Consider the following 24,168-nt stretch of genomic DNA (forward strand, 5'->3'; position numbering starts at 1 on the left):
AGGTAAGGGAAGGGAGTGGGTGGGTGTCACTTTAGTGTCCCTGGGAGAACGGGAGATGGTTCCTAAGATCCAGGTGCCCGCAAATACCACGAAGTATGGGCAATGGGTCACCATCAATGGCCAAAGAGGGGAGGCTCTGAGAGACACAGGAGCCAGTATGACTATGGTACGTAGCCAACTGGTGTCTCCAGAGCAGGTGATTCCCCATGTGCTCCACCCTGCCGCGATGGCTGACGGCAGAATGGGCCACTATCCGGTGGCCGAGGTTCCATTTGAATGGGAAGGGGTTGCAGGTTCACTTCGAGTTGCCGTAAGCCCTGCCGTGCCAGTCGATTGTCTGCTGGGGAATGACATGGAGCATAATGCTTGGAAGGAGGTGGAATACCGGACTCATGCTGAGATGCTGGGTACACCTGACTGGGCCTGTGTCAGCACAAGGTCTGCGACTACCCGGAGGGGGAGTTCGTTTAGGCGGGAGCCTGGAACAAAGGCACTGCCGGCTGCCAATCAAGGGAAGAACCGAGGACAGGAGGAGCCTGCCTTGGCATCCGCGCCCCGTGTGACGGATAGGCCACCGGAGGTGGTGGACCAGGAGTCCGCGGAGGGGGATGTTACTGAACTGGAGGACCTACCCATCCCGGCCGAGTGGCACGTGGAGGGAGGGCCGACCAGGGAGGAATTCTGCAAGGGCCAGAAGGAGTGTCCTACCCTTGAGGGACTGAGGCGACAGGCCGAAGCCCAGGCAGCAGGGAACGTTGAGGGGAACTATAATATTTACTGGGAGGATGGCCTCCTCTACAGTGAACCCAAGGCGCCCATGCACGGATCGTCACGGGCCTTGGTTGTCCCTCAACGTTACCGAGCCTTCCTTCTGGAATTGGCTCATGAAATCCCCTTGGCAGGACACCTGGGGCAAGACAAGACCTTTGCCCGGCTTGTCCCACACTTTTATTGGCCTCAAATGAAAGTGTCGTCCGACACCTACTGCCGGACGTGTGTGTCTTGCCAAGCCAGTGGGAAAACAGGGGTGAAGCTGAAAGCTCCCCTGGAACCACTTCCTGTCGTTAGCACCCCCTTTGAAAGGGTGGGCATCGACATTGTGGGTCCGTTAGATCCGCCTACTATAGCTGGTCACAGGTTTATCCTGGTTTTGGTGGATCATGCCACACGGTACCCAGAGACTATACCTCTGAGGACCATTACTGCACCTGTTGTGGCTAGGGCCCTGATGGGAATCTTTACCCGAGTGGGTTTTCCCAAGGAAGTTGTGTCCGACAGGGGGACCAACTTCATGTCAGCATACATGTGGGCGATGTGGAAGGAGTGTGGAGTGACCTACCGGTTCACCACTCCTTACCACCCCAAGACCAATGGTCTGGTGGAGAGGTTCAATAAGACCTTGAAAGGCATGATCAGAAGTCTGCCTGAAAGCCTGCGGAGGAAATGGGACGTCCTCCTACCCTGTCTATTGTTTTCCTACAGGGAAGTGCCACAGAAGGGAGTGGGCTTCAGCCCCTTCGAGCTTTTGTATGGGCACCCTGTGCGTGGACCTCTCAGCCTGGTGAGAGACGGATGGGAAAGAACTCCCAGAAAGCTTCCCCAGGACGTGGTGAGCTACATGCTGGCCTTCCGGAGCCAAATGGCTAAGTTGTGGAAGCAAGCTTCTGACAACTTGGAAGCCAGCCAAGCAGTGATGAAGGCGTGGTATGACCACAATGCTCACCCGGTGGAGTTGGAGCCTGGCCAGAAGGTGTGGGTGATCGAACCAGGAGAGCTTAGCGCCCTCCAGGATCGCTGGTCAGGACCCTTTGAGGTGTTGGAGAAGAAGGGTAAGGCTACCTACTTGGTGGACCTGAAGACCCCTCGTCAGCCCCTACGGGTGCTGCATGCCAACCGCCTCAAACCTCACCATGAGAGGCCCGAAGTCCTATTGTTAATGGTGACTGACGGAGCAGAGGACGTGGAAAGCGAGCCTCTCCCCGACTTATTTGCGTCTCAAGAGAAGGATGGGTTGGTGGAGGGAGTGATTCTCTCCCCGTCCCTAACTCCTGAACAGCAGGAGGACTGCCGCCAGGTCCTGGGGCAGTACTCTTCGTTGTTCTCCCTTGTTCCGGGTAGGACTCACCTGTGCGTCCATGACGTGGACACAGGAGACAGCCCACCTGTGAAGTCCAAGATCTACCGGATGACAGACAAGGTGAAGGCCAGCATTCACAGTGAAGTCACTAAGATGCTGGAGCTAGGAGTGATTGAACCTTCTAGCAGCCCCTGGTCCAGTCCGGTGGTATTAGTACCAAAAGCTGTACCACCGGGTGGCCAACCGGAACTGAGGTTCTGTGTGGACTACCGGGGACTGAATTCAGTAACGAAGACTGATGCTCATCCGATCCCGAGGGCGGATGAACTGATTGACCGGCTGGGGGCTGCCCAATATTTGAGTACCTTTGACCTTACATCCGGGTACTGGCAGATCTCTCTGACTGATGGAGCTAAGGAAAGGTCAGCCTTCTCCACGCCCAAGGGCCACTACCAGTTCTGCGTGATGCCCTTTGGGCTCAAGAACGCCCCTGCCTCGTTTCAGCGTCTGGTGAACCAGATCCTCGCCGGAATGGAGAGTTTCTCTGCTGCTTATCTGGATGACATTGCCGTCTTCAGTAACAGCTGGGAGGATCACTTGCGTCACCTGCAAACTGTTCTCCGGGCCCTGAAGCAAGCTGGGTTAACGATCAAGGCCAGTAAATGCCAGATCGGGCAGGGGTCGGTAGTGTACCTTGCACACTTGGTGGGTAGGGGAGCGGTGCAGCCCCTCCAGGCGAAAATCGAGGCTATCATGGCCTGGGAACCCCCCAAGACTCAGACTGAGGTCCGAGCTTTTCTGGGCCTCACAGGATACTACCGCCGCTTCGTGAAGGGGTACGGGACCATTGTGGCCCCCCTCACGGAGCTTACGTCCAAGAAGCAACCTCGACGGGTAGTCTGGACGGAGGCTTGTCAGCAGGCCTTTGTGAAACTGAAGCAAGCCATGTGCGAGGCCCCGGTCTTAAGGGCCCCAGACTTTTCCAAGGAGTTCATTGTCCAGACGGATGCATCGGAACATGGCATTGGGGCAGTGTTATCGCAACTCAATGAAGAGGGTCTGGATCAACCCGTGGTCTTCCTATCCCGGAGACTACTTCCCAGGGAACAGAAGTGGAGTGCAATAGAGCGTGAAGCCTTTGCAGTGGTATGGGCTCTGAAGAAGTTGCGGCCATACCTGTTTGGCTCGCACTTCCTAGTTCAGACCGACCACAGACCCCTTCGTTGGCTGATGCAGATGAAGGGGGAGAATCCCAAGTTGCTAAGGTGGTCTATCTCCCTACAGGGAATGGACTTTCAGGTGGAACATCGGCCTGGAGTGGACCACGCCAATGCAGACGGTCTCTCAAGGTATTTCTGCCTTAGTGATGAGAACTCCCAAGGGGTTGGGGACCTCTCCCCACTTTCAGCTGGGGGGGACGCGTGTTAGACCTGTCAGCCCTTTGGGTGGTCCCTCCTCATCATTATTTATTTTGTCCCACTTTTGCCTCAAACCCTGTTAGAATTTTTCCTTTTTGGGAACCACCAGACTTTTTAGTGTTGATGCAGGGTCAAGGAGCCATTTTCCCTACCCCTGGAACTTCTGTCTGAGGGCCTGAGACACAAAATGGTGGCCACCCATTGTCACCTGTGACATCATCAGAACCCACTGGAGATTTCTAGAACCTTCCGTAACATTCTGGAACCCTGTGACTGTGAGAGGCAGTTTAGAATGTTGGGAGGCCATCTCAGAGTGGCAGTTGGCAACTGACTAGAGAGGAGAGAGGAGCAGTTCAGAAGGAGGTCGGAGTAAGGCAGCAGGGGTGGAAACCAGTGCTTGGAGTGGGGTCCAGAAACCCACCCTTGATGCTAGTCCCTACTGACCAAGCCCAGCCTAGAGCCCTGTGTGGGACCAAGACCAGAAAAACCATCTTAAGGACCTAAATATTGTGAAGAGGCCTTAAAGAAGAAGACCAGCAAGCTCCTGACCTGTTTAGCGGTGTCCTCCTGGAGTCCTGACGTCGAGAAGCCTGGAGACCTGAGGCCTGAGGTGGAGAAGCGGCGCTGACAGAAAGCAGACGTCGTACCCGGAGCCGTCAGAGGTCGAGAGAGGGCACCGGCGGAGGTCGTGGAGAGGCACCGGAGGTCGAGTAAGGAGTCACCTGAGGTCGAGGTGAAGCGCAACGGAGGTCGGGAGTGGAGATCGCACTCCGGAGTCGCCGGAGATCGAGGTGAAGCGCGCCGGAGGTCGGGAGTGGAGATCGCACTCCGGAGACGCCGGAATCTGAGGTGAAGCGCGCCGGAGGTCGGGAGTGGAGGTCGCACTCCGGAGACACCCGGAAGCGGGGAGACCGTGACCCTGCGACGCCGGAAGGCGACATCGAGCCGGAGCAGCCCAGCGACATCGAACCGAGGCCGCCCAGCGACATCGAGCCGGAGCAGCCCAGCGACATCGAGCCGAGGCCGCCCAGCGACATCGATCCGGAACAGCCCAGCGACATCGATCCGAAGCCGCCCAGCGACACCGAACCGGAGCCGCCCAGCGACATCGAGCCGGAGCCGCCTCACGACATCGACACGGCGCCGAGCGGAGCCGATCATCGTGAAAAGGGCAGTAAGTGGTAGAAAGGGCATCTGAGGCCCTGTGGAGCCCTAAAAGACCATTCTAGGGGCTAGAGGGGTGTTAGAACCAGCCTGGGAGTGCCAGGGGTGAACTGAGACTGGTGCAGTGACCTCTGTGAGGGGTTGTGTATTTTGGGAGAGCCAGATCCTTAGGTTACCCTTATTCTACCTCAGTTCAGGCCCAGCCTTGACCAATCTAGGTGGGACACCCCCCATGTCATCCAAATGACCACAAGCTGTACTTGGGCATAGTAAAACCAAACTACCTCAGGAAAGCGATGTGAACTGTAATTGTCATTAATTGTGTTATTTAAGTTATTGAAGGTGCTTTATTTATTGACTGTATTTATTGTCTGACTATTTATTCCTGCATTGTATTTATTGTCTGACAGTATTTATTAGCCATTTGTATTTATTGCACCCCTATTTATTCCTTGCTTATTTATGACCTGATCCTATTTATTGAAACCCCACTGTGGTATTATTTATTTGACCTGCCCTTTTAATGGAGAATCTTATTGTCTTGTATTTATTTTATGAACCCTGCAACTAAGAGAAAATAAGATAAAGTCAAACTACTTTCTTTCATAATTTTTACGGTGTAGTGTCGTTTTTGGAACGGATGAACGCATGGTTATTGTGAGGGTGTGACGTACGCTTAACACGGTGCCTGTACCCCAACCGCTTGAGCCAAGCTACCGTTGTCCTGGGAACCTGGTGACTGCTAACCCGGTTGCCCGGTTTCCAACATAACCTATCAGCGGTTTTCAACATAGTGGACCATAAGTTAATTTTGGAAGCCCAGCAACAACGAATCAGAGCAGATGGCACTGTTCTGCAATGGTTTGCCTCATTTTTACATAACCGATTCCAACTAATAAAAATCAACAACTCGATGTCTGACATTTCACCCATCACCCGAGGTGCCCCACAAGGCTCATTCCTCTCTCTCACACTCTTCAATATTTATATGGAGCGCCTCACCACAATTCTGGGACAAGCAAGATGGCACCCAGCTCTACCTAGAAATATCCTCTCTGAACAACAATCCCTGACTTAACTTTACACTCTTGAAAGTAAAAAACTGGCAATCACACGACTGCCTCAAACTCAACCAAGAAAAAACTTACATTTTTGTCTTCTCTAACTGTGGCTACTCATTGCAGGTTCAAGAATGAATAATAAATCTAGAATCCCTGATGTGCAACTTTGCTCTAGCTGACTATGCCAAATCTCTGGGGATCACTCTGGACTCAAGACTAAACATGAGCTCACAGATAAGGTCCACTGCAAAGGGACATTTTTATTGCTTAAAACAAAATCAAGTCCTTCCTATGTCCAAATGTCCCAAAAACTGCAACACAACCACTAGTTCTGTCCAGAGTAGACAATGGAAATGCCACACTCACGGGAGCATCCAAATCACACATAGCCTAATGAGAGCCACCCTAAATGCAGCAGCAAGAATGGTCACAGGAGCAAATAAACACGATCACATCTCCCCGGCACTGCAAAACCTAAAGTGCTTACAAATCGAAGCACATTGCTGCTTTAAAACTTCCTGTCTCACGTACAAAGCCCTAGATACTGGTAAACCACATTACCTCACAGCCAAACACACTAAAGCAGGACAATCAAGAAAACTAGGAAGCTCCAACATACTCCTTTTTATCCTCCCTAAAAGACGTAAACATAAAGCCCTTTTTCGCTATTTCTCAGACAACAACCACAAAATCTGGAACTCTCTCCCAGTACATATCAGAACTAACATTTCCTTCACAAGCTTCAAGAGACAACTAAAATAATTTCTCCTTAACCAGCACCTCTATCCCTCTGGAAAAAAAGCTGTTTAATTACACCAAATTCCACACCTAGTTACATATCACCTAAAATAAATAAAATAAAATAAATAAATGAGGCAGGGTAAACTAAATGATGCAACAAAGAGGGCTAATTATGTGGCATAATGTGACACATTTTGTGATAGCACTTCTTCATTATGTTGACATTTTTTACATTAACACTTCCCTGGCAAAGTTGTCACCTCTTTAGCACCATTTTAATACCTGAATGCAGCACAAGGCAACTGAAAGGTGACTAATCAATCTTTATGAAGGGCCTTCCACTCCGCAGCAACAAGTGTCAAAGCATTTTTAGTAACTTTTGATCCATTTGAGCTAGAAAGCGCATTTTTATTACAATCTTCAAGTTATGCAGAAGATGATAGATTATGTGTCAAAAGCATTAATGAAATAAACTCTGTAGGCACAAAATCATATAATTTCAATGGGTTGTGAAAATTGCTAGCTGCATGATCAAGCTGGGTCTCCAGCAGGTATTCCTGTTAAGATTAATTTGCTGTTAAATATTCCTCAGTAACAAGAGAGTAATAAATTAATCAACTAGTAATTTTGATTTCCATACATTGCCACAGTGTTGGACTCCCTGACATGATATAGTGTACCAATAGACTGAATCTCAGTGGGAATCTCATATTTGATTGTTACAGTAAGTTAAAGGGTCTTCTTAAGGATTTCGGCTCTTATGCTGAAATATACATAAGGATCACGGACCCAGTGTCAGAATGAAGATGTAGGGAAAATGGGTGCAGTTGGGTGAAAATGGTAATTTCGTTATTTCTGATGGATACATCTGCCAGTGGATTCCTCACCTTGTGAATATCCCCTGTGCCAGCATTCCACGGAACTTTTCTTTCCCAGCACTCCACGTCGACGTGGGCGACATCACAATGCATCGGCTCCGCTCGTGACTCCGTACGACGTCACCGGAGCCATAAGAAGCCCACGTCGGCGTGATGACGCCAGTTCCCTTTTTTCCACGCCGTCGACACGCAACAGTTTTTTTTTCAGTGCTCTCTAGCTACTTTGTAGTTTAGCTGTGTTACTGTGTAAAACTCAGTATGTCTTCGACGAGGAAGTCGGGCTTTAAGCCCTGTAGGGAATGTGGAGGCCTGATGTCCATGACTGATCCGCATCAGGACTGCTTATGGTGCCTTTCTTCAGACCACGATATGGAAGAATGCGGGTGCTGTAGGAGCATGAATCCTAAAGCGCTGAAGGAGAGGAAGACTAAGCTCTTCATGAAGTAGATCGGTGAGGAGAAGAGAGGGAGAAAAAAAGAGAAGTCGAGGCGGGAGTCATCGGCTTCGAGGTCGTCGAAGTCGAAGAAACACCACAAGAAGAGGAAGCATTCTTCTCGGCGTCGGTCCTCGAAGTCCAGGAAGTCGAGGTCGGCTTCGCCCCGTCGACGTCGGAGCAAGGACTTGTCACCTTCTCCTTCTCCTTCTAAGTCTCCGAAGTCTCCCTCGCCGAAGCGGGCTCCAGCTCGTTCCCCGACGCCGTCACCGGCTCCGTCTAAGGCTTCGACTCCGGGTCAAGTGGAGTCTGATGTTCCTTTGGATGAGCAAGAACAGGAAGAGGCTGCTCCGGTGCCTGATGACTCTGCGGCTCCGGTGGATGATACTGCGGAGCCGACGCCGGTGACTCCACAAAGGGATACAGGGTCGGTCCCTTATCCCCAATTCCCGGCTCCAGGTACAGATTCATCAAACTTTCTGAATGCCATGTATGGTATTTTTAATAGGGCGGCCTTCCCATCCGGAGCACCAACTGGTCCCGTGGGTCCTATGGTGTTTACGCTAGGGGTGCCGCAGAATTATGCTCAGGCCCCCTTTCTGCCCTTTATGCCGATGGTGCCTTCTTGGCAGTTTCTGGCGCCGCCTGGGGATCCGACACGACCTCGGATGGACCGTCAGTCTTCGGAACCTTCCTCGACGCCGAGGCCGACTCCATCGGCGCCGCATTCGGCGCCGCTGACTCCACCTGTGGGGCCGCTGACTCCGGTACCTCTGGCTCCACCGACGCCGCGTACGACGTCGACGATGCCGGCTCCCCGGATCCGGTCGAGACGGGAGGCCCAAAGGGTCTTGGAGGAAGGGAGATATCGAGCAGAGGTGGAAGAAGGTGAAGTTGACTCTTCTTCAGATGAGTTTGAGGGGATTGAAGAAGCAAGTGGGTTGGATACAACCCCAGAGTGGGAGCATACGTCTGCTAGATCTTCTCCGCCTCAGGAATTGGCGCCCTATCATGTGGTGATTAAGAAGGCCGCAGATCTTTTAGATTTGCAGCTGCCCTCTGTGGAGTACAAATCAAACTTGCTTACAGAGGTGTTGCATTCTCCGTCATCAGCTTCGGAGCCTTTGTTGCCTTTCAATGAGGCCATCTTGGAGCCGGTCTTGGAGGTGTGGAAGAAACCTCTTTCATCTCCGGCGGTTTGCAGACAGGTGGCAAGAAGGTACAGAGTTGCACCAGGAGATCCGGATTTTTTGTCTACGCATCCATCTCCGGAAAGCCTAGTTGTGCAGGCTTCATGTTCAAAACATGCTTCGGGTGCTTTCCCTCAGTCTCCGGCTGATAGGGAATCAAAGAAAATTGATCAGGCGGCCAAGAAGTCCTTCTCCTCAGGAAGTATGGTGCTGAAATCATCTAATGCCACATGCTTACTGGGGCGTTATGTTCATGCCTTGATGGACTCTAAATCTTTGGCCCCTAAGTTGCCTGAGGGGGATAAGTCGTCCTTCTTGGAGGTTGTTGCGCACACTCAGGCAGCTGCCAGGCAGGTGATCCAGTCTGGGCTGGATACGGCGGACTCGGTGGCGAGGATTATGGGGTCGTCTATAGCCGCAAGGAGGCAGGCTTGGCTCCGTTCCTCTGGATTCTCAGCAAATGTTCAAGCCACGTTGGTTGATCTGCCATTCGATGGACAGAAACTGTTTGGGGAGAAAGCAGACTCTGCCCTTCAACGATTTAAGGACAGCAGATTGACGGCAAAGTCCTTGGGTCTGCAGGCCCCTGCTAGGGGTACAGCTTTTCGAAAGTTTAGGGGATTCGGGAGAACATCCTTTCGCTCCTTCCGACAGCCCCAACAGCAGCAGCAACAACAGCAGCAGAATCCCCTCTATAGGTCCTATAGAGGGAAGCAAAGGGGTCGGAGAGGTTCTGGACGCAACCCTTCTTCTTCCTCCTCCTCCTGTGCTCCAAATGAGGCTTCAGGGAAGCAGCCCTAGATCCCCCATTCCGGATCATGTAAGACCTGTGGGGGGTCGGGTGTCCTACTTTCTACGGGGTTGGAAATCTGTTACAACCGACCTTTGGGTTTTGAACCTCGTAGAGACTGGGTACGCCCTTCCCTTTCGGGAGTTTCCTCCCCCTTACCCTCCTTGCCAAGGTTATTGCTCGGAAGACCATCTGCTTCTCCTGCAGAAAGAAGTTCTAGCCTTGCTTCAGAAGGGTGCAATAGAGGTGGTTCCGGAGCAGGAAAGGGGTCAGGGATGCTACTCCCGGTATTTTCTGATTCCCAAAAAGGACGGCAGATTGCGTCCGATTCTGGACCTCAGAATCTTGAATTTTTACCTGAGACAGGAGAAATTCAAGATGCTGACCCTTGCGCAGGTTCTTCAAGTGTTGCAGCAAGGAGACTGGATGGTGTCGCTCGACTTGCAGGACGCGTACTTCCATGTCCCAATCCTGAAGTCGCACAGGAAGTATCTCCATTTTACGGTTGGGTCGCAACATTACCAGTTTGCGGTCCTCCCGTTTGGTTTTACTACCGCACCTCGAGTCTTCACAAAGGTGATGGCAGTAGTGGCTGCTCATCTCAGGAGGTCGGGGATCCCGGTTTTTCCTTACCTGGACGACTGGCTTCTGAAGGCAGAGTCCCCAGAGATAGTGCAGCGTCATCTGCAGGTGACATCTCAGCTGTTATTCGACTTGGGTTTTTCGATCAATGTGCCCAAATCTCACCTGGTGCCCTCTCAACGCAACCTGTTTATAGGGGCAGTACTGGACACTATTGTGTGTCGAGCATTCCCTCCTCCTCAAAGGATTCTCGACATTCAGGAGATGGTCCCTTTATTCCACAGTGGAGCGGTTGTTCCAGTTCTGAAGGTCCTTCGCCTGCTCGGTCTGTTTGCCTCCTGCATTCTGTTGGTCAACCACGCACGCTGGCACATGAGGGCGCTCCAGTGGTGCCTCCGCAAGCAGTGGTATCAGCACAACGGGGATCTCAGGGAGTCAATCAAGATCTCCAGTGAAGCTGCAGCGGATCTGTCTTGGTGGAGCGTAAAGGGCAATCTGTCACAAGGAAAGCCCTTCCATCTTCCTCCATCGGTGGCCACAGTGATAACGGATGCATCAACCTTAGGGTGGGGTGCGCATCTGGAGGACCTGGAGATCAAGGGTCTGTGGTCTCCAGAGGAAAGGTTGCTTCACATCAACCTTTTGGAATTGCGGGCGATTCGTTTGGCGCTCAAGGCCTTCCTCCCTTCCCTTCGCGGTCGGTCGATTCAAGTCCTGACAGACAACACGACCGCGATGTGGTATGTCAACAAGCAGGGAGGAGTGGGGTCTCTTTGTCTATGCAGAGAGGCCTTACGTCTATGGTCCTGGGTTCAGGACCATCGGATTTGTCTGATGGCAAATCATCTGGCCGGGGTGTTGAACGTGCGTGCGGACAGTCTCAGTCGGCAGGTCTCCGCCGACCATGAGTGGAGGCTCCATCCGGAGGTGGTTCGTCACGTCTTTCGGACGTGGGGGACACCTCGGGTGGACCTGTTTGCCACTTTCGAGAACGCGCACTGCCCGTCATTCTGCAGTCTCCAGTATCCGATGCAGGGGGCGTTGGGGGACGTGTTTCAGTTGAATTGGGGCTCACAACTCCTTTACCCGTTTCCTCCCATACCCTTGATTCCTCGGGTTCTGAGGAAGATTCGCCAAGACCGGGCTCAAGTCATATTGGTCGCCCCGGATTGGCCAAGAAGGGTGTGGTATACAGATCTTCTCCACCTCTCCTCGTGCCCTCCGCTCCGTCTCCCTCTGAGGGCAGACCTCCTCTCGCAGTCGGAGGGGCAGGTTCTACACCCCCACCTCCAGAGCTTACACCTTCATGCCTGGAGATTGAACGGGGCAACCTGAGTTCATTCTCTCTCCCGCCTGACGTGGTGGACGTTATTTTATCGGCCAGGCGACACTCCACCAAGTCCATTTACTCCTACAGGTGGTCTAAGTTTGTTAAATGGTGTGGAGAGAGATCCATTGACCCTTTAAAAGCCCATCTTTCTAATGTTCTCCAGTTTGCTCTTTCCTTGGCTCAGCAGGGCTGTGCTGTGGCCACGGTCAAGGGCTATCTTTCGGCCTTATCGGCTTTTCTATGCCTTCCAGATCAACCGTCACTTTTAAAATCTCCGGTTGTCCTGAGGTTTATCAAGGGCCTTACAAACATGTTTCCTCCCACTCCATTTGTAATGCCTCAGTGGGACCTTAATCTTGTTTTAACCTTTCTGATGGGGTCCCCATTTGAGCCTCTACATAGCTGTCCTTTGAGGCTGTTGTCCTTTAAGGTGTTTTTTCTTGTAGCCATAACCTCGGCAAGGAGGGTGAGTGAGCTTCAAGCTCTTAGTTCTAAACCCCCGTCTTTAACCTTGCATGCTGAAAGGATGGTTCTAAGGACCAGGGCTGCTTTCCTGCCAAAAGTTGTCACTCCGTTCCATTTGGGGCAGTCCATTACTCTCCCTGTTTTCTATCCTCCTACTCATCCTCCCAAAGAGGAGGAAAGGCTCCATCGCCTGGACCCAAAGAGAGCTGTAAGCTTTTACTTGGACAGAACGAAGGACTTTCGTCTGGACGATCAGCTCTTCGTGGGTTATGTTGGTCATTCCAAAGGAAGAGCAGTGCACAAGCGCACGTTGTCGAGATGGATTATCCTTGCCATCAAGATCTGCTACGCCCTGGCTGGTAAGACTCCTCCTGAGGGCATTAGAGCTCATTCGACTAGAGCTAAGTCATCTACATCTGCTTTGGCCCGGGGTGTTCCGGTGGCAGATATTTGTAAGGCCGCGACTTGGGCCTCCCTCCATACCTTCGCAAAGCATTATTGCTTGGACTCAGAGATGAGGAGGGAGGGCCACTTCGCGCGCTCTGTCTTGCAAGACTTTCTGGTATAGGAAGGTGGACACCCTCCTCCGGGAGTGGGGACTGCTGTGGGAATCTATTCACAAGGTGAGGAATCCACTGGCAGATGTATCCATCAGAAGAACAAGTTACTTACCTTCGGTAACGCTTTTTCTGGTGGATACAGTATCTGCCTGTGGATTCCTCACTGACCCACCCACCTCCCCGTTGTCCACCTTTGTATACCATGAAAGAGATCTTGTGGGAATGTTTTGATATTTTCTTGTACATTTGTAGGCAATGCTGGTTTGTTTAGCATTCCTTTTATTTGTATGCTGTGTATATATGTTGGTATACTGTATACTTGGAGTTGTCGTTGGTTCACCTGTTCGCCTCGAAGGCACAGAAAAAATGGGTGGAACTGACATCATCACGCCGACGTGGGCTTCTTATGGCTCCGGTGACGTCGTACGGAGTCGCGAGCGGAGCCGATGCATTGTGACGTCGCCCACGTCGACGTGGAGTGCTGGGAAAGAAAAGTTCCGTGGAATGCTGGCGCAGGGGATATTCACAAGGTGAGGAATCCACAGGCAGATACTGTATCCACCAGAAAAAGCGTTACCGAAGGTAAGTAACTTGTTCTTCAGGAGTCTTGGCTGAGGAAATGCACATACATAGATTGGTGTGCCTTCTTGGCACAAAAATCATCTATGCTGAAATGGGATACACTCTAGAGTGGGATACTAATGCTCCTTTCACCCAGTTACTCAGCTAGAATTTTTTTTTCATATTTAAGCTGTGTGATCAACATCTATTTGAACAAGAGGGAACCTAGATCTATGGTGGCAATTAAGATTAATATTCCCCCTATTACGGTGAGTTTTTATCTAAATTGATCCAAAGTCAAAAATAAATGTTCTTAATCTATTACATTTGTGGCTGAGGATTTAAATAACATAATTAATCCCCTTCTTTTAGATAGTGACCTCAATAATTTATTAGAATCTTGGGGGTTCGGTATGCATCTTTTGGGAGGTTTTCAAATGGAAAACATTCTTTACCATGCAATCGCTACCACGATCTGCCTTTACAATGCAGTCACTACCCTGACTTTGACGTTAACACACTTTCCTTTACCCCACAAGTGGTTACAACAACTTGCTTTAGGGGGTGTGTTGCTGGACTGGTGTTGGATTTTAAGTCCAACACTTTCCCTACTGTTGCGTTGACCGGAGTTGGAATAGTAAATTATACTATTCCAAAGTCCTGCGCCCCTCTAAGGCAAATAATTGTAATGACTTGAGTGGTAAAGGAACATGTGGCAACATCACAGTCGGGGTAGGGACTGCATTGTAAATGCCTGGTATATGCATGCGGGGTTCCCCTATACAACGTTTTAAAATAAAATCTTTGTGAATGCCCAAGGAAATATTATTTTAAATATATATATATATAAAGTATATATATATATATATATATATATATATATATATATATATAATACCAGCCTGACAGCGTCCAACAAACAGGCACCGACTCCGTGAGTAATTCAGCAAAGAAAGTGTTTATTCCAACATTTAGCACAGACGCGTTTCGGCGGAGACAACCGCCTTGTTCACTGCATCCAGTTCTAAGTTAATCATGCATGATTAAATAGTCATTAGCTTTACACTCTCTTAGGGTTGTCATAGTAACAGTAAAACACAATAGACATAGTGGAGGTCGTGTTAGGTTTAGTTGTTATGGCAACTAGAAAACAGACCTAATTTGCTTTCGATACGAAAATCTAATAAATAACGTGCAAAGTAAAAAACTGTACTATGGTTATATTGTCACACAATAGCAGTGAAAAAAATTAAGACAATACGGAATAATAAGTATTAAACAATTTTTACAACGTGTTGGTTACATGTGTAGACCTCAAATGCGAATTTGCCCAAGGAAAGAAAATTAATTAAAGCACTAAAATAGTGAGCAAGAGGGGTGTGAGCTTTCTAGTTTCGAGATTAGATGACCTAGTGCAAAGGTGTGGGTAGAGTACTGGCCAGGAAACACTGGTTGGTCCCATGCGTGAAGAACTAATTATATACACTTTAAGTAAATAAGTATTTATTTTAGAGTTCAAGGGACTGTTCTTAAAAATAATGCCCGAGTGGGCAGAGAGGTGACCATACAAACTCACTGTTGCGTGGTTAGCGAAAATCTAATTGTGTCTTGGGCAGGTAATCACAGTTAAAGAGAAAGTGAAAGGTGACGGGTGTGCCATAGATAGAGTAGTGGAGCGTGCGAGAACTGAACGCTCAGAGGAATGGAGCAGTGGGAACGGAGTGTGTATTTATTATTACAGATGGACACTGAGAGCTTCATCGGCATTCATCCCATGTGGGATTTTGGAATTGAGGAGAATGATGTACCTGGACTCCAGTCTCCTGAGTTCCAATTGCCTGTTGCCTCCCCTTGGATTTTTGGGAATATTGTCAATGACAAAATAGGAAAGATCTTGAGATCTTCCGGCATGTTGTGAGTTTATGTGTCTGGTGACAGGATATGTTTGGTCATTGTGCACGATGGCTCTAAGATGTTGCAGGATATGGACGTGTGCTGGGTGAATGGTACTTCCTACATAGTTTTTACCACATGTGCATTGTAGGACATACACGGCAAAGTCTGTTTTACAGTTGAAACTCCCTCTTATTTCATATGGTGTGTTTCTGAAGGGCATGTGGACTATTTTGGTATTCATTCCATGTTTACACGCTTTGCATTTGCTGCATTTAGTGAATCCCTTAGGTGTTTGGAATCAATTGGGTTTTTTAATGATGGTAGGTGCATTACGCACTAGTTCCTGACGCATGGATTTAGCACTTCTGAAACTGATTGAAGGGACTTTAGCGCATGTTGGTCCTATGATGGGGTCATTCCTTATGTTGTTCCAATGTTTGTACAGGATTTTTCGCAGGGAAGTATGGTACGCATTGAACCCTGTAATCAATCTTGGCGTATCTATTTTAACGAGTTCATGTTTGGCCTGGTTTTTTCTTTTCTTAGCGAATAGAAGTTCTTCTCTGGTGGTTTTCTCACTTCTAGTTTTGGCATTATTTAGGATTTTAGTTTCATATCCCCTGCTCTGTAGTCTATTGAAGAGGTCATTAGTGGATTTATTTAGACTCTCTTCCGTGCTGCAGTTGCGCTTCATTCTTATGCATTCTGCATAGGGGATGCCCTTTTTGACACTGTCATAATGGAAACTATTAGCATGCAGGATCACATTGCCTGCTGTAGGCTTCCTGTATGTTCTCGTTTGAATTTTGTCTTGGTCTATATACAATTCTATGTCCAGAAATTGTATACATTCTTTACTGGTATGGCTTGTAAAAGAGAGGTTGAGAGTGTTGTTGTTCAAGTCTTGTGCAAACTTTACTGCACTTTCCTGTGTACCTTGCCATAAAACAAAAATGTCATCTATGTACCTGACATAGATAACTACATTTTCTTTCATTTCCAGACTGTGTGTTGGCATGAGTACTTGCTCCTCCCACCAGCCCATATGCAAATTAGCATAGCTGGGGGCGAAGCAAGTACCCATGGCTGTGCCCTGTAATTGTCTATAAAACAATTTGTCAAATATGAAGACATTGTTTTCCAGGCACCACTCGGCCATTTGCAACAGCATAGAAGTGTGTCCATGTAAGTGTATAGGTCTTTTGTTTAGGTAGTGCTCAAGCGCATGTAATCCGTCCCTATGTTTAATGCTTGTATATAACAAGCATACATCCAGTGTCATGAATACATAATTGTCATGCCATTTCACATCATACATTTTGGTCAAGAAATCGCCTGTGTCCTTAATATAAGAGGGTAAGTCACAGACAAAAGGCTGGAGAAAAAAGTCAATAAATCGAGAGGTGCTTTCAAACAGTCCACCAATAGCAGATATGATCGGTCTGCCAGGTGGATCGATAGCGTTCTTATGTATTTTTGGGATTAAATACAGTTGTGGTGTGGTTGGATAGTCATTTTTTAAGAAATCGAATTCCGGTTTGGTGACGAGACCTTGGCTTCTCCATTCGTAAAGGGCTTTATGATATCTTTCTTTTACACCTATGATGATGGTTGGTGCAATACGGCTGTAGCATTCTCTGTCACTCAATTGGTTCTGTGCCTCAGTATTGTATTTAGTTAGTGGCCACAGAACCACATTGCCACCCTTGTCTGACCATCTTACCACAATGTCTTGCCTTTCTTTGATTTTATTCATGACAATGTTGTATTCCCTTCTGCTTGCATTGAATGTTCGATTGAATTCTTGGCTGCTTCTAAGGGCTAAGGATTTAAGGTCTTTTATATATATATATATATATATATTGAATTCAAGAATTCACAAACTTTCGCTGTGTGGTGGAAAATGAACGCACAAGCTCCTCTTCGTCGGTAAATACAAATATTTTATTGTATTTGTGACTCCCTTCTGTCTGCCATGATGCGTTTCGGCCGGAAAACGCCCTTGATCACATGTATATATATATATATATGTCACCAGTCCCCGGAAGACCTACAATAAGTGCAAAAGGAGGACATTATTTGAAAAAATGTCAAGGTATGTGGATTTTTTTCTACAAGACCTTGTTACTTCATTGCCCTCATATATAAGGGACACAAGATTTTTGGGACAAAATACGAGATGTACAGTGGATGGATGATTGCTATCTTATCACTCTTGACATCACTGCATTATATACTAGTATTTACCCCGCAGATGGCATGAAGGCGGTGGAATTCTTTTAAAAAACAGTGCAGTTCACAAATACAAACATGGGGAAATGATTTTAGACAAGATTAATTTTTGTTTGCATAACAATTTCTTCTTTTTTAATAAAGATGCTTTTCAGCAAACAAGAGGAGTCGCCATGGGTGCCTGCTTCTCCCCCAGCTATGCGTGTTTACACGTGGGCTGGTGTTAGAAGCAGGTCCTCAAGGTGGAAAGCCAAGAGGTATGGGATGAGCACATACTTTGTTGAATGCATTTTATAGATGATATCTTCTTATCATGGAAAGACTCAGAAGAACTAGCAGGAGCTTTCATTGATAAAATCAATATGAATAACCTTAATCTACAATTTAAGTATGAATAACCTTAATCTACAATTTAATGCACCTATAGACAATAGAGTCATTGACGTCCTAGATGTTCAGATCATAAACAACAAACTGTAAACTACCCTTCATAGAAAAAGTACTGCGGGGAACTCCATCCTCCATGCTTCCAGTTTTGCAGTAGATTTGCCGCCAGGGGTTATAGAAATCAGACCATCCAGCAATCCCTAGAAAAGGTTAAAATCTCCTACATAATGACTTATTGTGTAATAGGGATGTGAGGTCCTCTAGTGAGTCAAGAGCTGCAACAAAATTGAATAACACCAATCAGGAAATGCACCTCATAACCACATACAACAGACAACATAGACAGATCAGACCTATCATTAATAAAAATTGGGCAATTATAAGAATAGATGTTATACTAGGAGAGTTATTTTTATCCCAACCCGCTCTGACGTTCAGGAAAGCCAAATCGATGCATAATGCCCTAGTTAGAACCAGTCCGGAGATACCATTGTGGGATGCCAAATCTCAAACCCTGTGGTTGGGACCAAAAAATGGCTTCTATAAATGTAGCCCATGCAGAGCGTGCAAATTTGGCACCAACACAACTCATTACTCTTCTGTGTTTTGCCCCAATATAAATCAACTCAAAGGAAGATACAACTGTTGCACAGAATTTGCAGTTTATGCTTTAACTTGCCCCTGCAGGTTACAATACGTCGGGAGCACAAAACTGCAAGTACATGTGAGAATCCTTCAACATCTTAGAGCTATAGTTAACTAGGACATGTCCTATCCAGTGGATAGGCACTTTAGATCAGTGCACAATAACGAGTTAAGTTGTTTCAAATACTACGTTATTAGTGCAGTGCCCCCACTAAGAAGAGGAGGAAACAGGGAGAAACTGTTGAGAAGGTTAGAATCCAAATTTATTTTGGAGTTAGACACACAGACGCCAAATGGATTGAAAAATGGGGAGGAACTCCACAGTTATTTATAATCACGATGATCTAAATTCTGGGGTCCAAGATAATTACACACATTTTTGACCCTCAATCATGGATATATCAAATGAAATATAACAGTTGTACAAGGTGTTACAGTATTTTTCATTCAATAGTATTTTCTATTCAAAATATTTTTAAAAGTAGTCACTGAGATCAGTACACCAAATAGATTAGTAAACTCAGGGAAGTAAGAGATTATCTGCTGCTACCATTCCCATCTGTTATAAATTACAAGATGTTAATCCCAAGCACTTTAGCGCGTACACATGCACTTAGGCCCTTTTTAATAAAATGTTCTTGCACAGATTACTTTAAGCATAATATTTTGGTGTGTGTATCCCTGTGTGCCATGCCTACAACCCACTGCCCTGGCCTAGACCAGTCACCCCTCTAGCTGGGTGCCCTATACCTGTGGTGACGGTACAGGTGCATGAGCCCTGTACCCCTACAGTGTCTAAATCCATTCTTAGACATTGTAAGTGCAGTGCTGCCATTTAGAGTATATGGTGCTGGGAGCTTGTCTTTACGAACTCCACAGCACCATAATGGCTACACTGAAAACTGAGAAGTTGGGTATCAAACTTCTCAGCACATTAAACCCACACTGATGCCAGTGTGGGATTTAATGAAAAATGCACTCAGAGTGCATCTTAGAGATGCCCCCTGAAAATTGACCAGCCTCTGGTGGGTTCCATGACTGGAACACACCAGTCTGCCACCACAAGACATGTTTCTGGACCCCTAGGGGGGAGCCTTCGCTCCCTGAACCCAGAAACAAAGCCTGTCCTGGGTGGAAAAGCCATCTGTGTCATGGGAGCTTCAAAGGCCTGGCAGCCTTTGTAATGCGACCCCAAGCCTCTCTTGCTATCAGGAGCAGGCCCCCTTCCTGTCTCCCCTCCTTTTCGGCAGGAAGACTGGCGGGAAAAACTAGCCAGCCCAGAAGGTGTGCCCACCTCTGCCAACTCCACCCATCGGGTGGGGGAGGCGAGGTGAAGCCCACTCTTCAGTGCCCGCCATCTTACAGATGGCAGGCACTCCCCAATCAAGATTAGGGATTGTGCTCACTCCCCCACATGGGGTGAGCACACTAAGGGTGTAGTCACTCTAAGGTCAGTAGCCCATCGGCTACTGACTGCAAGACCCCTAAAACGCCCCTAAATACAGTATTTAGTGGGCAGTCCTGAACCAAGAAAACAGACTAGAAGAAACTACAAGAGAAGAAGAAGAAGGACTGAACAGCAGTGCAGAACCTAACAAGAGGAAGACGCCCACTGACTTGGCCACAACCCTACTGGCCTGTCTCCACCTCGAACCTATCCCTGCGAAATCCCAGTGTGTCCTGTAGCAAGCAACCTCAAAAACCCCGGAGGACCAGCCTGCTTTCAACCTCAAAGACTGTGTCTCCTGTGAACACCAGATTTGTTCTTCTGCAACCTCTGGCTACGGCCGAACACCCCGGATCCACCCCACTCTGCAGCCGCCGTCCACGGCCCGAGCTGGAGTGTGCAAACACCACGCAGAGGCCCCCCTTGTGATCCTAACCCAAGATTCAGCAACCCCTGACATGCCTCAAGCCGCCAGCCGATGCCTACAGCCTAAATCCGGAAAGTCCCCCCAACCGCGAACAGGAGCTGGTAAGAAGATCCGACCCCAAAAGGTACCCCAGCACCCGATTCCCCACGCCCTTGGTTGGCCAAACCGACGGTGCCTAACCAACCCCTAACTTCCAAACTTATCTTTCGAAGTGGTGGTGGCACCCAGAAGACCTTCGTTCCAAAGTCTGCAGTGCCTTTGCAAACCGGAGATTCCCATTGCAAACAACAGGGCGCGCGACGTTGAAAAGAGCACCCTGCACCCTGCACCTGGCCACCCTAGTGGCGCTGAGGGTGCACCTTTGGTGCTACTTTTTTCCCCATTTGTCCTGAGCTAAAGTCCAGGAGCTTTGCTGAGGGCGTACCTAGAGTGCATCCTTGTCTCTGGGAGGACCCTGAGTCTACCCCCCCGAACCTCAACTCCAACTACCAAATACTTACCTCAAAACCGAAAACACAATTTTTCTCCATAGGATTAGATTGACTGTTTTCCTTGGAAAGTTTTCAAGTGTGGAGTTTGAAAACCTAAAGAAATTCATTAAAATTGTACTATTTAACCAAAACGATTTTACTTACCTGTTTACAGGAAATGTCCCAGAGTAGTATCCAGGTATACTACTCTGAGTAAGAAAAGTAATCTAAAAAGTAACTTTCCTGGTATTTTACTGAAAAGCCCATTCAAGTCTATGTACTGTATTTACAAAGCATTCCATTTCTCTGCAACCGTACTGTAAGTCAAAACAAAGTGCATATACAATTACAATTCAAACTGTTTACAAACTGCATTACTACTGCAAAGTATTTATTGCATACCTGTGCCAGGCTTGCTTGGTTCTAGAAAATAAAATAACTAAAACAATTGGTCTAAAGTTCAGTGTGTGTACAACAAAAGCTTAACACTCTCCTCTGATACTGCCTTAATGATTGACCACACTACCACAAATAGAGAGTGAGGTGCTATCTTTACCTCTGCATACCTTTGGGGTTCCACTGGACTCTGTGCACACTATACCTCACTTTGGTATAGTATATACAGAGCTAGCTTCCTACAGTGGCCCGGGACGAAGGCAACCTGTGTGTGGTGGATAAGGCAGGGGATGACCTTGCTAAGTCACGATGGCAAGATTCTGGCGAGGATCTTGATGTCGCCATTCAACAGTGAGACGGGTCTGTAGCTGCCACATAGTAATGGGTCCCTCACAGTTTTGAGGAGAATGGCGATCACCACCCTGTTGGAGATAGGTCCCAATGATGCCTTATGCGCCGCCTCCTGGAAGGCGCACGTAAGGAGTCAATTACCTCCTCACCTGACCATCCATAGAGCTCCGCAGGGAAGCTGTCCTCATCCGGAGATTTGTGCTACGGCATTTTGGAGATAGCTGACACAAGCTCCCCGTCAGTAGTCCCCTGCCCTTTTCCGATATGCAGGGGAGGTCCACGCCCTCTAAAAAAGTAACTGCACATTCCGTTCTTGTCTGTGCCTCTGTGGTATTCAACATCCTGTAGAACAAGGCAAATTCATTGACTATGTCCTGCAGTCAGGTGAGGATCTCCTTGTTTTTCGATTGTATGGCAGGGATAGCCATGGCGGCCTCACGTTGTCTCAGCCTTCTCCCCCTGCTCAAAATGAGGTCCTTTCAGGTGCTGCAATGCGTACTCATCCTTGGAGGTGAAGAGTCTGTTGAGGGTCATACAGGCCTGTTTCAGGCAGTGCTTTGGCAGGCAGTGCTGTGGCAGGGAGGGCTGAGAGGAGTAGAGGAGTAGAGGTGGGTAAGAGAGGCTATCTGCCCCTCCAGATTGGTCAGTCAGAGAGTCGCTTGTTTATTGGACATGGCAGCATCTTTCATGAGTTGGCCTCATATTGTTGGCTTTGTGTCTGCCCATAGGGTTCTGTGGGATTCCACTGATGCCATATTGTCCGAAAATATTTGGACGCATGGGCTTTCAATTGGGACTTACTCTGAGGGTTGCGATATCGCTGTATGTTTAGGTGCCAAGGTTTGCGGCCTGGTGAGGTACAGGAGAACCGGGAAGTGATCAGATAGAGCGTCTTCCAATATCCTGGATTCTTCTACAAAAGCCACTGATTTCTGGGAGATGAGGAAGTAGTCCAGCCTAGATTGTGCGCCATGGACCGGTGACAGGAAGGTGTACTCCTTGTCTGATGGATGACTGAGACACCAGTGGTCCACCAATCCATGGTCCAAGCCCACATCTCCTAGGATCGCCACCCTGCACTTAAGGGGTGTCCCTCCCTCAGTGGGTGGTGCAGCTGCAATGCTTCTATGCATCTCCTTGCCCACCCAATCCTGCCACAGCTTGTCGGATTCTAGGGTGACCAAGTGGGACTCCTGTAGCAGAGCCATATCCGTCCCCCTCGCCTGGAGGTAAGAAACCCCTTTTTCTGTTTAATGTAGTGCGTAAGACCATTAACATTCCAAGGGAGGATGCAGAGAGGGTGGGAGGAGTACACAGCAGGATCAGTCATGGGTGGTCAGAGGACTCAGAACAATGACAGGCTGTGGTGGAACACTGGGGGGCATGTCCAAGCACAGAGTGGGGGTGAACAGGTGAGGCAGAGGATAAGAGTATTGTAGGTTATGCATTCCAGTGTTGGATGCAGGATCACATGTACTAGGGGGGTCCCCTTAGGGAGCCCCCCTCTATTCCTGGTATCAGCCTTTCAGGAACTAACAGCAAGCTAGTGCTGCTGCCGACCACTGGCACAAGTCTGCCCTCCTGCTACTGAGCCAGGCTCAAGCAGGGAAGGTAGGACAATAGGTTTCCTATCACAGGGAGGTGTGACCACCTCCCAGACAGGACGTAGTTTATTGGGCTGGGGTGAGGGCTCTTGCCAGCACCATCAGACTGCTTTGAAGGGCCCATTTGGTGCCCTTCTTGCATACTTCAGTTGGAACCGGTTCAGGGAGCCATTGGCTACTGCTCTGGTGCAACACTGAACAAAGGGCTGGGGAGTATCCACCCCTCTGTCCATCCCCTCCCTTGGGAGGGCTCCCTGAATCATCCCAACCCTTTCCTTAGGGTACTTAAGGGCTTACCTGTGGATGGCTCTTCAGATTCATGGTGGGGCAAGATTCAGATCCGAAACCACTTCATCTTCAACCATCTGGGGACTTTGGACTTCGCTTTGGAAACCGAGACTGTACCTGGAAGACTCCTGCTGCTCCTGGTCTCGTCTTCCTGCCAGTCTTCTGTATCATCTGTGTCTGTGCTCCATATTGGTTGTTCTAGAGGCCTGTGGATATCCAAGACACCCGCAGGTATCTCCCATGGAGTGAAGGAGTCACCCCCTGCATCTGCAGGCACCTCACTGAAGTTGACCTGTCTGCCACTCCTGATGTCCCACAGACTCCAAAAGGTTCAGCAACACAGGTGATGATTCTGAAACTCCCACGAGGCCTGCACTGTCTTCTGACTGAGTTTGAGGCCAGTATCCCTTGTCGGAACCCCTGGAACAGAACCCTGTACGCCGCGTTGACTTGCTGCTGCCAAGGCTTGTTGACTCTCTTCTCCAGAGATCTTCGGGCTTCAAGAAGCTCCAACCTCCAGCATCTCCTGTTACCAAGATCTTGATCCTCACCACATCCTCTGTACCGTGGGCCTGTCTTCTTGGTGAGCTGCTCGAGGTCCTCCTGCGACTCCTATGCCTTTGGCATGTCGGTCCTCTTGAGGGTCTTCTTTGGCTCCAATGGGCTCCCCTGCTTGCTCGGGCCTGCTCTGGCTCTCCTGCACTTGGTGAGTCCCTTGGACCTTGCTGGTCCCGACACTGCACCTTATTTGCTTTCCTCGTCTTTTGCTGATGCC

Source organism: Triturus cristatus, chromosome 8, assembly GCF_964204655.1.
Source record: "Triturus cristatus chromosome 8, aTriCri1.1, whole genome shotgun sequence".
Taxonomy (NCBI): domain Eukaryota; kingdom Metazoa; phylum Chordata; class Amphibia; order Caudata; family Salamandridae; genus Triturus; species Triturus cristatus.